Source organism: Protopterus annectens, chromosome 3.part1 (assembly GCF_019279795.1).
Source record: "Protopterus annectens isolate FY-2018-M chromosome 3.part1, PAN1.0, whole genome shotgun sequence".
Taxonomy (NCBI): domain Eukaryota; kingdom Metazoa; phylum Chordata; order Ceratodontiformes; family Protopteridae; genus Protopterus; species Protopterus annectens.
This window is the reverse complement of record NC_056732.1, coordinates 947,968,576-947,986,160: the sequence shown is the minus strand read 5'-3', so window position 1 is coordinate 947,986,160 and position 17,585 is coordinate 947,968,576. Positions and strand designations below refer to the sequence as shown.

General features: G+C 44.6%; 1 protein-coding gene across 2 annotated transcripts in view; it reads left to right on the top strand.

Annotated features, from left to right (window-relative positions):
* CD226 (CD226 molecule) overlaps positions 1-17,585 on the top strand; it is a 602,637-nt gene that overhangs the window by 93,822 nt on the left and 491,230 nt on the right. The window lies entirely within an intron of this gene.

Below are 17,585 nucleotides of genomic sequence, written 5' to 3'. Positions count from 1 at the left end.
ATTTGTGTGTGTGTGCGAGGCAGTTTAAAATGTTTGTGTGGTGTTTTTTATTTTGTGTATTAGTGTGATCTCAGAGTTAGAATCTAAAAGTAGGGGGGTATGGGGGAGTGCAGGGAGGCTCCCCCCCCCGCATGCATGTAGTGTAGGGCTTGTAGTTTATGTGATGTGGGATGTATGGTGTGCGTGTTGTGTGGTGTATGTGTTCTGTATGTTCGGGGTTTTTTGTTTTCGTGCTTGTGGGTTTCGGGATTTTTGTGGTTCGACTTTACAGTTTCGGGTTACTGAATTTTCGAGCATTCAGTAATTCAAGGTTGTGAAGGGGAACCATATATATATATATATATATATATATATATATATATATATATATGTCATTACATGTCCCCTGCCATGACATGTGTGAGAGAACATCACACATCAATACACAACATATCTACACACCAGTACATGGCTGCAAAATGGAGTGTTGTGTGTGGTGTGTAACCCATGTTGGGAACACATCACAATTATTTGAGAAGGTGGGATATATATGTTGGTGAAGGGTAGTAGGCACATATTGGTATGTAGGTTTGGTTGGGTGACAAACAAGACAGCATACAAGGCTGGTATATGACACATGTGGTGGGTAAACACTGTGGATGGGTAGTTTCATTTGGAATGTGGAGGCCGTTGAGCCCTTATATGGGAACAAAGGGAACATGGTACCCATCCATGGACAGTCATGACAGCATCTACATGGTCATAAAGGTGCCTGGGCTGTGGGCTGAGCAGGAGGAACATACATGTCTAACCTTGTGTATGTGTAGTGCATGCCTCCAGGTGATGTAGCACATACCCCATGTTTCTGTGGAGCTCCCTATGCACCAGACTATGGACCTAACTGTGGGTGACAGACATATGTCTGTGTGTGCTCCTTGGGGGGGGACACACCATCCCCTGAGGTGGTTGCACATGAAGGTAGTGCCGGAACAGTAGATAATGAGGTTCCATGGTGGGTCGCAGATGTGATGTGGACTGGTAACATGTCCACATTAGGTGGGAGCGGTGTTTCTGCTGGCAAATAACCCTTACACATACTGCTGTGTCACTGTCATGGAACATATGTGGGTTGTAATAGTCCACACAATCCCATAACTTGTCCAACAGCATGCATAGATATCCTCAATAACACAAAATGGCAGATGTGTAGCAATCACATAGCAGGCATACCACATGCATATGTGGAAACATAGTGGCAGTGACAATGGCATGCAGGTGAAATACTCTGTAACAGCCTAGGAACTCTAGTATCCCCACAAGGAGCATGTCTATAAACACATAGCAGAAAGTGTTGTACAATACAATATATGTCCCAGTGGTAGATAAACTGGACACATACCACTTGCGTTGTGTGAACATTAATTTGGAGCTGATATGGTGGCGGGAGACTGATATGTGTATTGTATTATGGTAAACGTGCCATATGAGTTGCTCAGATGTATTTCCATCTTTATGTCTTTCAGGGACAATGGCACACGCAAGGAATTCAGCATACAGTGCCATTGAGGATGACATAATGCTCACCAGCCTCATTCAGCACTACCAGCTTTTGTTCTCCAGGACAAGCCATGACCAGCATGTGTGCACTGCCATGTGTAACAATGTGGTCCACAGGGTGAATGAGGTGGGCATGCACAGCCGTACGTATGAGCAGGTCCGCCATCATTGTAGTGATCTGCTCTGCCATGTACGTCTGTGCGGGGTTACCACCTTGCAATGGGGGGGCATTAACATCCATCCCCCCTCACCACAGTGGAGGAGCTGCTCATGAGCCTGGTGGCACCAGCCTGCCCACTTGAGCTACAGACATATACAGTCATGGAGATGGGTGCTACCCACACACCAGACATGCAGCATGTAGGTAAGGTTCCAGGGCATATCAGTAGACCACTGTTGTGTATGCATCTGTGCAGGTAGATCATGCATATGTGAGATGTGGAGTCTGTTGCTGTGTAGTACTGATAATCAGTTGTTCATAATCTGTAGTACTGTGGACTTCAGCTGTTGTTTTACTGTAATATTGCACCCACTGTGTATCAATGCCACAGCTGTAGCCACTGACATCAACTCTATCTCATCTCAATGTAGGTACCTCTGGGATACCAGCAAGGCAGCGGCCGGATGCTGGTGAATATGATTTAAGGTTATGCTTGGTAATACACTGTGCATGTCATAGCTAAGGTGTAGGCCATGTACACATCTAACACCCCTACCCATAATGCATGCTGTACATGTTCACTGACAGAGCACACACCTCACTAATGGGATTACCAGCCTCAAACACATGCAATACACAGATGATCTCAGGCAACTGTGCCTACACTCCGGTGCACATTGCCCAGGCACAGCTGACATCTGCCTAACATACACAGCTATGTCATACACAGAGCAGTTGAGCATGCTACACATAAAGAAATCCCAATCCCTCTGCAAACACATGCTCCAGGGTCTTAAACCTCATCAACACATTACACAGAACATACTGGAGGGATAGGGCCCTGTCCTGTGGAATTTCCATGCTCTGGAACAGACTACCCATTCATGTCAGGCAATGCTACTCATTGGCCCTCTTTACAAAAACACTTGACAACCAGATGGAAATGGGGAATTCACCCTGGGTAGTACATCTGTGCCACTGCCTGACAGGGGCACAGGGAAATAACATTATTGGGTGGTGCATGCCTGGGGACCCCTGTGGCTATGCTTATGTAGGCCCCAGGACCAATAGACCAGTACTCACCTATGAACCTATGTGTACCACAGGCAACATCAGCCAGGGCTCAATACAGATATGACCTGCATAATGGTGGGACATTGCCAAAGTCATGTGTTGCAATGTGTTCTGATGTGCCAGCACCATGTTGGGGAAGTCCGGGAAGTTGCAGTTCTGATGCATGTGCTGCACAATCCACACCTCACCCCAACCCAGGGATGACATCCCCATCTGTACAATGCTGGTGCCACTGAACACCTGCATGTTTGCCCTGCATTGGCAGGGGATATGCCAGTACACATGGTGTTCCTAGTTTGGGATACTGCAATATGATACACATGTGTAGGCCACAGATATCGAGCATTTGCAATGTAGTTGGAGATGGTGAGGGTGTGTCACCCTGAAACACAACAGTGCACTGGAGGGGAGAGACAAACCCACTGAGAATAGCTGTATCTGCACACAGTCAAGGTCATGAAGTGTGGCAGACATAACCCTGACTCCACGGCACTAGTGATGGTACTGTATGACCTCCAAGGGCTGTGCATGTGTTTAGCATGCAAACATGCAAGTTTGGGGAACATTTACAGGCCTGACTGACCAACTACTGGCTCATGATGATGGCCCATGCTACTATAACCCTGCCAGGTATTGTGACCGCAGTAGTACACATAGCAGTTGTTGCTACACACCATCATGATATGTGTGTGCACACATATGCACCCACAAATGGTATGCATCCCAATCAGCATCTGCACAACTGACACATATGGCTTGTAATGCAATTCACTGCCTAGGTCATATGTCACATATCAGGTATGTGTAATGTTGCCATATGCAGTAGTGTTGCACCATGGCATGTCAGGGAAGAGAGTGCAATGTCAATAATGGTCTCTACACTCACCATAGGTACAGTACATTGTGTCTGTGGTCAGTCTAATGGTATTCTATCACTCATACATGCACCACTGATGATGACATCTGTAAATACACATCAGGCATTCACAAAATACATGTGTCCACATATATTCCAGAAACACACAGAGGCTGTAAGCAGCAGAAGAAACATAACTGACACACAGATACACATCCTGCAATGGTGTGTACACCTGTGAGGTATGGTGCACAGTACATGCCAGGGTACAGAACAGATGCACAGCAATGGTGTGGACATGGGTGCAGTGTGTTCCAGGGGGAGTGCCATCACCTACTAACAAAAGCCATGCATCACAGCCATGTATAATGTTGGTAATTGGGATTGACTACAATTGCACTGCATGCTGTTGAGCACCACATGTCCTGCATGCTGACGTGTGTAATTACAGGTTTGTGTGTGATACTGTACTGCACCATCACCTGCTATTGTGTGTGTTATAGGGGTGCTGGAGTTGTCTGTAGGTGCTGTCTGGTGGAGTGTATATGTTGTCATGTATGTCAACTGCATGTGTGTATGTCTGTGTCTGTGGCCATGTCTGCACATGGGTATGTGTGTGTGTGTGTGTGTGTGTGTGTGTGTGTGTGTGTGTGTGTGTGTGTGTGTGTGTGTGTGTCTATGTACTGTTTAGTGGTGATGTACAGGTCTTACAGTCTGTTCCCTGTTTTCCCCTCACATGTGTCTAGGTGGGGCTGGGTTCCTCTCACAGGGAATCTGGTGTCACTGATACAGACAGTGACCATGAGGATAGGTGTGTTGAGGCACAGGTAGGATCATCAGGGGCTGCTGCCGGGCCACCAATTGACATCCCACAAGTATCCACCCCATCCACGCACACAGTCACACTATCTCTACATACCTCATCACCGTTGGCCTTAGCTGAGGGACAGTCTATGGTTGGCATTGGCCAGGACAGTGTGGTATCTATGGCACATGTGTCAGGACACAGCAGCCATAGCCAGATGTCCAGCAGGGTACCACATAGGCTGATGTTCAGGTGCTTGTTGGAGCACTGCTGGTCATCATGCCCCTGGGAGATGTGCCACATCTATATCTACCACACACATGTTCCAGGCTGTCATGGAGGCACAGGCACGAATAGAATGGTACACCAGACAGGGTTTAAGGGTGCAGAGGGCTCATCACACCTCTGTAAATTACAGCATCCGTGACCTAGCAGGTGCCATTTGTAATTACACTGAGGTCATGGATAGATGGTGAGGTGAGACATTGGATTTCATCAACAATGTCATGTCCATGCAGCAGGACAGGGCAGGACAGTTATGATGGCCACATGGATGTATGCCAGCAACATCAGCAGCTGGAGGTTGCCGTGGACATCCCACCCATCACAGATGCTCTCGTAGTGGCAGTACCAGCCTCAGCACTGTGGGCGGGGGGTGCTGTCCACAGACCATCATAGCAGACCACGTGCATGTGGCCCTGGTCAGTCCCAGGAGGGACTTAGATCCAGTGGACATTTTTCAACCTTGGGGGACAGTACCTGATCTGGCTTTGTACCTGATACTGCCTGTGGCACACCTGCCAGGTACAGGTCCCATGTCCGTGGCCAGAGATGGTGAACTGCAAACCCTGGCATGTACAGTCTGCAGCTGTCTCACAAATCCCTGTATAGGGCAGCCACATGGTGGAACTGTGTGCATGTAGACACACACACATAAACAACAAACTTAGGCAAAAAAAACATACCTGTAGAAATGACATGACCATTGGCCCATAACACTACTCAGCCTCAGCCCCCTCACACACACACATGTTGTCAATTATATGGTCAGCCTAGGCCACTGGCAAACCAACAGCACACCCTGTGCATATAATGATACCTGTGCCAAATCCTGTCATCTATAACACTGATGCAGGGACAGGCTAACATGGTGCTGATGCACAGGGGGACTGTACAACAGTGTAGCAATGGAATGCTGTGTAGCATGTTGTCAGCAGTAAAGTGAAAATGCTAATATCCTGGAGGGAGTAGCTGTGCAGCCATGATGCATTATAGCTGTAATTAACAATGTTGTAATGTTTTCACCATTATCTGTTCTGATTGTGTTGTGGTTGTCCATGTGCCACATGGCTGATGGGTGTAGTGGTGTCAGCAGACCTTCTACAGTGGACACCAGTAAGTGTAGTGGGTGGTACACATGACATGGTTGGGTACAACACACAGAGCCTTTGGTTTGGATGCAGTACAGATACAAGACTGTACACATGGAGGTATGTCCCCGTGCTGGTAACACATCTGTTGCTCATGTAATCCCACCAAGACAGGATAGGCACAACCACACATTGGTATATATGCAGTCTGCTATTTAGATGACATAGAACATGCTCACAGCAGGGTGTATGTCCCTTTCCCCACTCTGCTGCGATCCTCACCTCAGTAATATGGGTGTGCCAATGCCGGTGGCATAGCCCTACCCTTAGGAGGGTGTGAGGCACTCTACCACTGTGAAACATATCAACAATGAACCCATGACCTGTGAAGGACTGTATGTCCACGGGACGGCACCTGTGAAATGTTGGCTTTTGCCAAGCAGTCCTGGGGGAAACATATTCTGTGAACTCAGGTAGATCCCTTAACATCTACACACATTCCTACATGTGGGATGGTGTACAAAAGCATGCTATGATCTACATAGGCTGTGTGCATCTCCTAACCCTCATCTACAGCTGTCATGATTGTGTCAAGGAGGTATACCAGGTTCAGGTTATATTCTCTGCCTCTGACAAGTCCAACATTGGCAGGGTCCCAGGTATTAAGATTACCAGTGACATTGGCCATGGGTTCATTGTTGATATGTTCCATGTCCCTGCAGACCAGGCTCATCAGGCTACTGGGTGGTAGTTTCCAGCTTTCATGGTGGATTTGTGGTTGTCCTTGCCAACATTGGTGAATCCATTGTCAGGTGTAGGCTTTTTGGATCGTATAAGGGATCCCAGCTACTTACTGCGCTTGCCCAAGGGGTTCCCCTAAGCATGACACTTCACTTGACTGTACTGCATGATATGTTAGTAATGCCAGCCTGACATCCTACAGGTGGGATGGAGTAATGTTAACATGTACTGCCCTTATCGTGTAGGGTCATGCTTATGGGATCTGCTAAGGTTGGTAATGTATTGCAGGCCAGACATGTTTGGCCGTGGGGGGGGGTACCTATCCATGCCAGACGTATGTTGTTTGAGTCTCTCAAACCCATCAATGGGGTATGTGAACATATATGTTTTGGTTATGTTCCCAATTTCATCTACAAATGTATGCCCATATATACCTATATAGATATATATGTGTTTACCTTTGAAAGGAGACTATCATTTCTCCGAATGGTCCTTTCTGTGAACTGAAAGGACAAATCCGTCATTTCTAATTGCACCAAAGTTCAAAACTCAGCAAATCGAAAAGCAGCTTCGCTGATTTTCGAACTACAAGTTGGAATACATATTGTAATGCAGGGGGGCAAGCCCCCCTGCACCCCACATCTGGGGGCTGCACCCCCCCACAACCCCCCTACTTTGATATTCTAACTTGAGTTCGTACTACAGTGAGGAAAGGGACATTTTCCCCATCCCTACTATAGTGCCATCCGCACCCAAAATGCCAAATCTGCAATGAGTGAATGCATAGTGACATTCACTCATTGCACATTCAATGCATTTATTCCAAGATTGTGCAATGTTGAAAACTTACTTTTGACCTTCCAGCTTTCAGACACATGGTTTTCTCCCTTTGAAAGGTGAACCATATATACGCTTACATAGATATATATTTATTGCTGTATATATGTGGACATATGGATGTATACATATATATCTATAGATGTATGCGTATCTATGTATATATTGGTATATATATATATATATATATATATATATATATGTATATATTTCTATATCTATATCTACATATATAGATATGTTATATCCATTTAAATATAAATATATATACACACACATATATCTACATGGTGGAATACATTCCACGTAGTGTTGAATACTTGGGCTGGATGATATGTATGTGAAAACATCATGATTATACATATCTGCCATGGCTTAGTGATAAATCACTTTGTGTATGGTGTGCTGGGTCCTGGTTTTGAGCCTTGCAGGAGTTGTTCATTTTGTTGCTGGGCAGAACACGGGCCATTGGATACAGAGTGATTAAGGCACTTTAAAGCAGTTGTAAATGGGTTTGCGTGGAGCTAAGCACTGCTAACTCCCGGTTACAGTTTTTTTATACTCTTTTAGCTTCTAAATTGCTTAACCTGTGTAGGCAGTGCTTAGTGAAGCACAGACCCACTTACAACTGCTAAAAATTGCCTTAAGCTGCCTGTATCTAACGGGCCGTGTTCTGCCCAGCAATAAAACAAACAGCTCCTGCAAGGCTCAAACCAAGGACCCTGCAAACCATAAACAAAGTGATTTACCACTAAGCCATTTCAGACATGCATAATCCTGATGTTTTCACAAACACATCATCCAGTCCAGTAATGCAACAGTACAGAGAATGTATACCATCATCTAGATGTATGTGTGGAAATATATTAATCTGTAAACAGATACAACATATCTAAATATGCAGATATATATAATTTCTAAATTTCTTTACATTTATATAAATATATATGAGCATATATACATGCAAATGCCTACATCGACACATATATGTATCTACACCTATATGTCTACATATACACAGCAAGTTACATATGTGTACGCAGATATACATCTATGTAGGTATATACAGACATAGTTATTAATATATAAGCAGATATATATTTCTATATTGGTATATATGGTCATACAGCTGTAGATAGCAATGGCAGAGTAACAAACACACATGTCCACATGCACTGTTAATGGTGTTGGGAGGCCCCACACACTATACATCTTCAACAAATAGGCCTCCCCCCCACAGCCATACATGACCACTCTATGATACACTACCAAGTGTTGCAGAACCCATAACCAGCACCTGACACGACATGGGCACAAGATGCTAACAGTACTACATGCAACCTGTATGATGTCAGGCTGGTATTGGTGACATATCATGCAATACAGTCTGCCTCCCATAGGAAATGTAAACTGTGGAAGCCATCAACATCCCCAGGATACAGATACACAAATGTAGATACATATATACATATGTACATATATGGATATATATATATATATATATATATACACATATACATATATATATATATATATATATATATATATATATATATATATATATATATTTATTTATATATATGGGTCTAGGACACATGTTCGACTAGCATGTGTCCAAATCACAAAACATCGAACACACATACACGAAAGCGCTTAACATCGAAAAGTGCTTCCATGTATGTCTAGTTCTAAAAATAAAATCTACATTTCTGCAGGGGGGCTTCGCCCCCTGCACCTCCCACATGGAGGCTGTGCCCCCCACAACCCCCCTACTTTAATATTCTTACTTTGAAATTGCACTACAGTGGGGAAAAGGGAATTTTCCCTTACCTGTACTGTAGTCCGATCTACGAAACAGGCACACATACAAGGAAGCACTTTTTGATGTTAAGCGCTTTCGTGTATGTGTGTTCGATGTTTTGTGATTCGGACATATGCTAGTCCAGCATGTGTCTGGATCCCATATATATATATATATATATATATATATATATATATATATATATATCTACATATATATATATATATATATATATATATATATATATATTTAATAAAATAAATACATTTTAAATTTTAAATAAAATAAATGTAAATTTCGCGTTTTTTTTAAAATGAGAGTCAAAAAATGAAAAATGAGAGTCGACAAATGAATGGTTTTATAACTCTTTATTAGTCGACAGTGGTGGAGGGTTAATATTTATCAGTTATTGTTATGATTATACATCATTATCATTATTTTACAATATATATTATTGATTCATATTTTATTACTTAGTAATTTTAGGTCTACATACGCTAACTTTTAGACCTGTTTTATTTAATGACAGTATTAAACCTATACTGAGTAGCCTAAATTTATGTTATATTATATGTTACATGTCATATTTTATATTTCTATATTATTATTTTTATTATTTAGTGAGATATGATTAATATTATATTATTTTTCTTGGGTAGCTGTTCTAGTTATTTAGATACTTAGGACAGTATGCATTAATTTTATTATATTTATTATAATCATTACATTAGTTATTTTATTTGAAAGCAGGCAATATACAATGTATGCATAGGTAATTTTTTATTAGGAAGCGTCACGCTTCCATTATTAGTATTTATGCTGTAGGTTGAATATTGCTATTTTTATGTTATTATATATTTTACATATTTATCTACTTTATACAGTTTAATAATCAAAATATTGGGCTTTTTTTCTTTCAGTTTCAAAGCCTGCTATTATTACAGTCTTGTTGTATGAATTTTTTATTTTTTATTATGTTAATAGAGAATTGCAAATGCACCTTAGTTAGCTGTGATCTGTACCTTTAAGGAGCTGAAGGGAAAGCAAGGGGCATGGTTAAGTCTTTCAATGCTGGTATTTCAACTCACTTGTAATGGTGGGAATGTTTTGCTTGTCTGAAGAAGTTAGTGCAAGGTACTAACGAAAAGCTTTTACAGTGGCTTAATAAAATTTGTTGTTTTTCATGTTTTTTTACATTTTGGACTGGCCTGAGTCGAGTTCTTGGTTTTTGAATGTATAGCAGGAATATTAGTACACTATTGCTACTGTCATTGGGATTGTCTTCACAGACATGATGTGTGTGGAAGGTCACATCTGCTTCTAACCTGTGTGCCATTGGCTAGTGACAGCCATCCTAAGGAAATCATTGTAATGTACCGCTGCTAGCATGTAATGGCCCTGTCAATGGCAGCAGAGATATTGGCCAATATATGTGGAAATTCCGACACACCCTGTACAGTCCAGAGGTATACACATAAGCCCTTAGTGCACAACATGTGTAACATGCCTGCCAATATGGATGTAGACAGCCATGTAGATGGGTATAACACATAACGACTGGTATACATTTGCCACCAGGGGTTATGCATTCACACACTCCTGTCTGGCCTGACACATAATGACTGCTGGTGCAGGGGTGCCATGGCTACATCCTACACACTAGATGTTGACATACATCTGTACAGCATCCCACTGCTCTGTCTGTTGTACATAACTTTTAAGGGAGGCATGGCAGTAGTACATCTGGCAAGTAACTGCACATGGCATCCCACTGGGTAAGTACACTAAGCTGCTAGGCATGTAACAATGCACTGTGCAGGCTACAGGCAGACTGGCTCAACACTGGCCTACAACTCCTATGGGGGAATGCACATATAGCTGCATATATAGCAGGCTCCACAGGCATGTCACAGCACAGGGTGAGATACACCTGTGTGAAAGTGCATAACCACAACGAATGTGAACACAGCCACAGCCTCATATGGTATGCTAGCATAATATTCCAGTATATCGACTATCTGTTCTACACCATCCTCATATATGCCACTCACAGAATGACCCTACATATACTGGGCTGCTACACAGTTTGGTCTGATGGCTGTCTGGGGTATGGGACATGTGTGTGTATGCCGTACGAACATGTACGCCAATACGGTACCATGCAGTGGGGCAGCATGTAACATCAGATAGGAGGGGAGCTAGAACAATGACATCTACCACAGTCTGTACACAGGCTAATGTACATATTAACAATACACACACTGCCGACATTCACCATAAGTACACAGACCTCAGTACTGTACAATCATCCACAGAATGTCCAGGTTATGTCATGAAATATAACCCCTACTGTACATAACACGTGTAGCAGTCTGATATATCATTGGCTTGTTATCAGATATGATGACACTAATTTTGGTGTATGGCACATATGCACCACTTCATGCATGACATATGTACAAAGGTTGACAGAGGTGTGGCTGGAAGCACATACACAGGGCCAATATTGACATGTTACTGTGATACCCTCATACATTTACTGTTGTACCAGGGTTTTGTTACAACATATGTCCTATGAGGGATATTAAGTCAGTAACTGTCATGGCCTTCACCATCTACAGACTGCAATCTTCACACAACCTTCTGCAGTCCACAGATAGATTCTCCGTGGCTAACATACGAAACCAAAGGCACAACACTGGCCAGTCTGCAGATGACCCTGCAGATGGGGATTCCTCATAAACATGGAACTGACATGGCAGGTATTGCAACATGTATGACAGCCATATCCAGATAAACACTGTTAAACCAACATTACTCCAAATGCAGTATAGCAGCACTTACAGTCTTAGTCAGGTCAGGTACATCCCCCTCCTGTTTGTTGCCCTCTTTCCACAGTGTATGTTGTTAGAGGTAAACCCCCAATCCATCTGAGATGCTGTTTGCCAAACAACAGATCTAGTTCCTGCTCACAGTGAATGAAAAGGGCCAACACCACCATGGTGTTCCTAGATATTGGAGTGTGTTTCCCTGAAATTGGCTATGGGAATGTTACCACAGCTGTTCCACATGCAATCAGCTAGGGGAGGGCTGCAATTCATGCAGATGCCATCAGCTGATCATGAGCATCACTTAAATTACACATGCTGCTGCCTAAGCATAGCAGGCGTGGGTCTCCACATCCACCAGAGAGGGGGTGGGAGAGGCAGACAAAGGCAAATACTTGTCAGGGAGGGGTAGGAGAGTAAAACTGCAGCATGTTTGTGTCACACACCTACAAGCACAGGGTATCAAACCCCTGACAACTATGTAGTGCTATCACATTTAGATGCAGTTATTGGATGCGCGACATGGGTTACCTACTGTGGAGCACTCAGAACATATATGTGATGGTGAGTGACATCTGCAATAGGGATATGGTACATATAAGGTAGGTGATGTACACGTGTCTGTCTGCATGAACAGGTGCCACCATCAACACAGCCACAGTCTCACAGGGATGCACACACATTGGCAGACTTGGCAGGGCCAGGAGTACAACTCATCAGTAGTGGGATTGCCACAACACATCACTGTGCAGGTATCACATGCACCACACGGGGTGATACAGAGGTTGTAAGGGCAAAGATTATGAGGAGGTGTCAGACATTGGACAGCATGCTTCAGTATGCCCATGGGGGTTGTAGTGAGTGCAGATGTGGCCATTTGCCCCATACAATACACATACAAACACACTGGGTCCCAGTACTGACATGCATGGGTGCATGTCTGCATGGGTGTGTGGTGGTCAACTGTGCCAGCAGGCTATACAAAGGTAGGTGATGGGTATACCTTGGCATCAGGCCACATGACAATGGTCTACATTGTGGCTCAGGGCTGTAGTTTCTGCATTTGCCCACATAGGTGGGTATTGTATTCCCCATCCAGTCACCTGGGTGACTACTGTATGTGGCCAATGCTGTGCATTGCCTGCCATGTATGTGTTCCTTATTCCATGACATGGATGGTGTCTAGGATGTGCACACCTCCCACATGCATGTACAGGGACATGTGGAACTGTACCTGGGATATCTGGCCCATGTTGTGAACATGGATTATCATCAGATGTGCCAGTCTTGCCCTCCTGTGGCAGGAACTGGTAATGGGAAGCAAGTTTACCCTACACCTACACTGATAGCATGCTAACGGCATTCCCTGGTGTCAGTGGCATCTGTCCATACAGGCCATGTTGTCAGGCATGGTATGTCCATTGTGGGTCACATGTGAAGGCACCACAGGTGGTGCAGGTGTCCATTGGGGAACATGGGGGAGGTACACTTTCTGCATGTACATGCATATTGGACAGATGGGCAGGGTGACATGCCCTCTGTAGCCCACTGCTATCACTCCATAGTCACTATTGGTGGCCAATATGCAGTGTACTACCCATATATTGGCTGTTGCCTAGGCATGTGTGTGTATGACACATGGGTAGAGAGTGTGGTCTGGGTAATACTGGGGTTGCTAGCTGTCATTGCCTGGCCTTGATGTCACATGTATGGGTATGGCTTTGCACTCCAGCCTCTCAGCTATTTTACATCTGTTATCCCAGTACAGTTGACATTGTGATATATAGTAGGCCCACCATATAAGAAATATGCAAAACCCGCTCCACATTGGCCACAGGTGTCACACACTCACAACCAACTCTACACAGGATATAAGTTGCAAACACACACACCCACATGCACACCTATCATGTTTTGGAGTAGAACCCTTACCTAATGAGTTTATTACATTACAGCACTATGCAGTAATAGTACACACCACAGACATTACTGGAGTAGTCCTTCCCCAAAGGTGTACACAGTTACCGGACGCAATACAGAGATTACTGGGCTACAACCTTCCCAGAGGTGTATTTCTAGGTTGGTGGCATCAGCAGCCTTGGCAACATTGAGTATATGAATTGTAAGGAGTGTGAGTAGCCTAAAAAGCATTGCTTTCTACACAGTCAGACACACACGCAATTGCCATGTCTGGGGTTAGAACACCTACCTAACTACTTTATCACACTAGAGTAGTACACAATTACAGGACATGCTACAGACATTACTGGGCTATTATCTTCCCAGAGGTGTATTTCTAGGTTGGTGACATCAGCAGCCTTGACAAAGTTGAGTATATGAATTGTAAGGAGTGTGAGTAGTCTAAAAAGCATTGCTCTCTACACAGTCAGACACACACACAATTGCCATGTCTGGGGTTAGAACACCTACCTAACTACTTTATCACACTACAGCAGTATGCACTTACAGGACATGCTACAGAGATTACTGGGCTACAGCTCTCCCAGAGGTGTATTTCTAGGTTGGTGACATCAGCAGCCTTGGCAAAGTTGAGTATATGAATTGTAAGTAGCCTAAAAAGCATTGCGCTCTACACAGTCAGACATGCACACAAACAGACACTCACACACACAGTTGCCAATTCTGGGGTTGGAACTCCTACCTAATTAGTTTATCACACTACAGCAGAATGGAGTTATGGGATGCGCCACAGAGATTACCGGGTTACAGCTCTCCCAAGGGTGTATTTCACATTGGATAACCTCAGCAGGCTTGTCATAGTACGGCAATGAGGAGGGCAGTGTGTACATGGGCCAGAACCCATTCATCTAGGGGTAGACATGCCACATGTGGGCACAAACAGGGACATATGTCACAGGTACATGTATACAGCTGGTACATGACTACTTCCTTGTATAGTCATGTTGCACAGCTGGCACGTGCACCACATAGTCTGTAATGCTGACAGATACTGGTGGCTATTATCTGCAGTGGGTGGACATCTGCACCTCATGTGTTTGGGGCCCTTTGGCTGTGTGCTGGGTGGGATAGGGCTGGATGGCTCCTTGTCACAGTCACCCTCTTCCATACATCTATGTCCATCTGCCTTTGGCTTATTATAGTGTGTTGTCCTTACATATATGTCTGCATTCCTATCCGCTGTGTGTGCAAGGCAGGAGTGGTGCATACTGACATGCCTGCACTAAGAACTGCGACTGCCAGATATGTCTGGTCCACTGGTGTTTGCAGACATGGCCTTCATGTGTTTAAGTGTGTGAGCATGCCCAGTATGGCCATCTATTGCATGTGTGGATCAAGTCTAGGTAGTTTGTACTGCGGTGCTGACCCTTGTAGGTAGCATGATGTGTCTGCAGGGTATCCATCAGTCAATTGGCATTGACTGTTTCTACATTTCTGCATAGTGGGGGGGGGCACACCTGACTGTTTCTACATTTCTACGCAGGTTTGGGGGGGGCCACACCTGACTGTTACAATATTTGCATGTAGGATGGGGGGGGCACACCTGACTATTTCTACATTTCTACACAGGAGTGGGGGAGCATACCTGACTTTTACTATAAGTCTACGTAAGATGGGGGGACACACCTGACACTTGTACACATTTGCTAGGACTGTACTGGTATGTTGGGTACTCCATTTCAGTCTGTAGTCTTACCTATCGTGCTGGCTAGAGGCATACCAGTGTACTACAGATCTTAGTTTTAATTACCTACATATTAGTTCCTGACTTCTTAGCCTTCACAACTGACATCCAACTGCCTAACCTGCTGTAGTCTGTCTGTGTAGGCCTGGGGAGGTTACCCATAGGCCTCATTCAGAGGACATAATACAGCATTTGTTTGTGTTTCTCTACACCTGTCCTGCTGGCTGTGGCTGTTGTTGGGTATGTGGACCCCCCCCCCAACTGGCATGTGTGAGTCACTTACCTTGTCGGTGTCCCAGTATTGAGGGTGGTGCTGCAGAGCTACATTTGTCAGATGCACATAGTACGCTCGCTATACATGGTTGAGCACATGTAGTGTCATGTTTGGTGTCCCTTTTACTGTATGTGCGAGTCAGAGAGAGGTATCATTCCTTGGGTTCCTACCGTGTCAGTGCATGTGCTATGTGTTGCCTCTTTGCCAAGGCCATTGTGTACTGGGCATGCCTCCTTCTTCCTACTGGGGATGGTTCAGGTTGTTCCTCCTCTGAGTCACTCTGTGCCTGTGCAGGCCTTGGCAATGGTGGGGGGCTGTGTGGCCCTGTCCCATGTTGTTCCTGCTGCAGCTGTTTCTGCAGAATCATATTTTGTAGCATGGCACATACAAGGACAATTTGGGTACATGTAGTTGGTGAGTACTGCAAGGCTCCACTAGAAGTGTCCAGGCACCAGAACCGTGACTTGAGCATCCAAAACACACACTCTATTATGATTCTTGTTTGTGCATGTGCCTCATTGTGGAGTTCTTGTTCAGGTGTGTGTGCATTTCTTATGGGTGTCATCAGCCACAGCTCCAGTGCGTATCCAGCATCCCCCACTAGGTGACCGTGTGGGATATCCCCACTGGCAAATCTCTGGTACAGCTGCATCAGATGCAAGATGTGGGAATCATGATAGCTTCCAGGGCAGCCAGCACACACATTCATTATTGTGCCCTGGGCATCACACATGACCTGGCAGTTGATGGAGGGAAAGCCCTTGCGGTTGATGTAGACCCTACCCCGCTCACCGGGTGGTACTTTGATGCATATGTGCGTGCAGTCTATTGCACCCACTACCTCAGGGTATTCTGCTATTTGGTGGAAGAGACGCATATTGCTGGCTAACGCCTCACGGGTGTTGGGGATATATACGTGCTCACCGACATGTGCTGACATGGCATCCAGGAACTGGTGGAATACCCTGAATGCTGATGCCTGTGAAATCCCCATCATATCCCCAGTTGGCCTTTGGAAGGTACCTGTAGTTAGTATTCTTAGGCCTACACATACCATGGTATCCACTGGGATGGGTTCCCCTCTGTTAGTTCTGTGTGTCAGGCGTGGCCAGCACAGCTCACAAATTTGCTGTAGGAGTTCTCTGTCCACCTTATAGTGCTCCACTATCTCCAGCTCATGTAGTCCTTGGTAGGTTACCCTGGGTCTGTACACTGTTCTCCATCTCCACACTGTGGGTTGGTCGGCAGCATTCACATCCTCACCACCCTCAGCCTCTTGCACATGCTGGTTTATGATAGCAAAAGCAGCCCCTAACATTTTTTGTTTTGCTTTTGTTTTGTAAAATTTCCCCATTTGTATACACCGGAGATGCAGAATTTATGGGAAAAAACAAGGGGGAAAGTTGTTTGCATAGTTTATAGTGGTGTGCTGGGCTGGGCTGGTCTGCTGCCTGTGTAATTAGCTGATTCTGATGCATTTCACCTGACAGCTAAGCTAGTTCTCCTTGGTTACCTTCCTACTGCTGTTTTCCCTTCCCATTGCCTTCCTGTTTAAGCCTAAGGGCATGCCGCGCAAACAGAGTACTCAACTGTGCACAGAGCTGCTATTTCCTGGTTTACTTTTTTTTGTCTTTAAAAC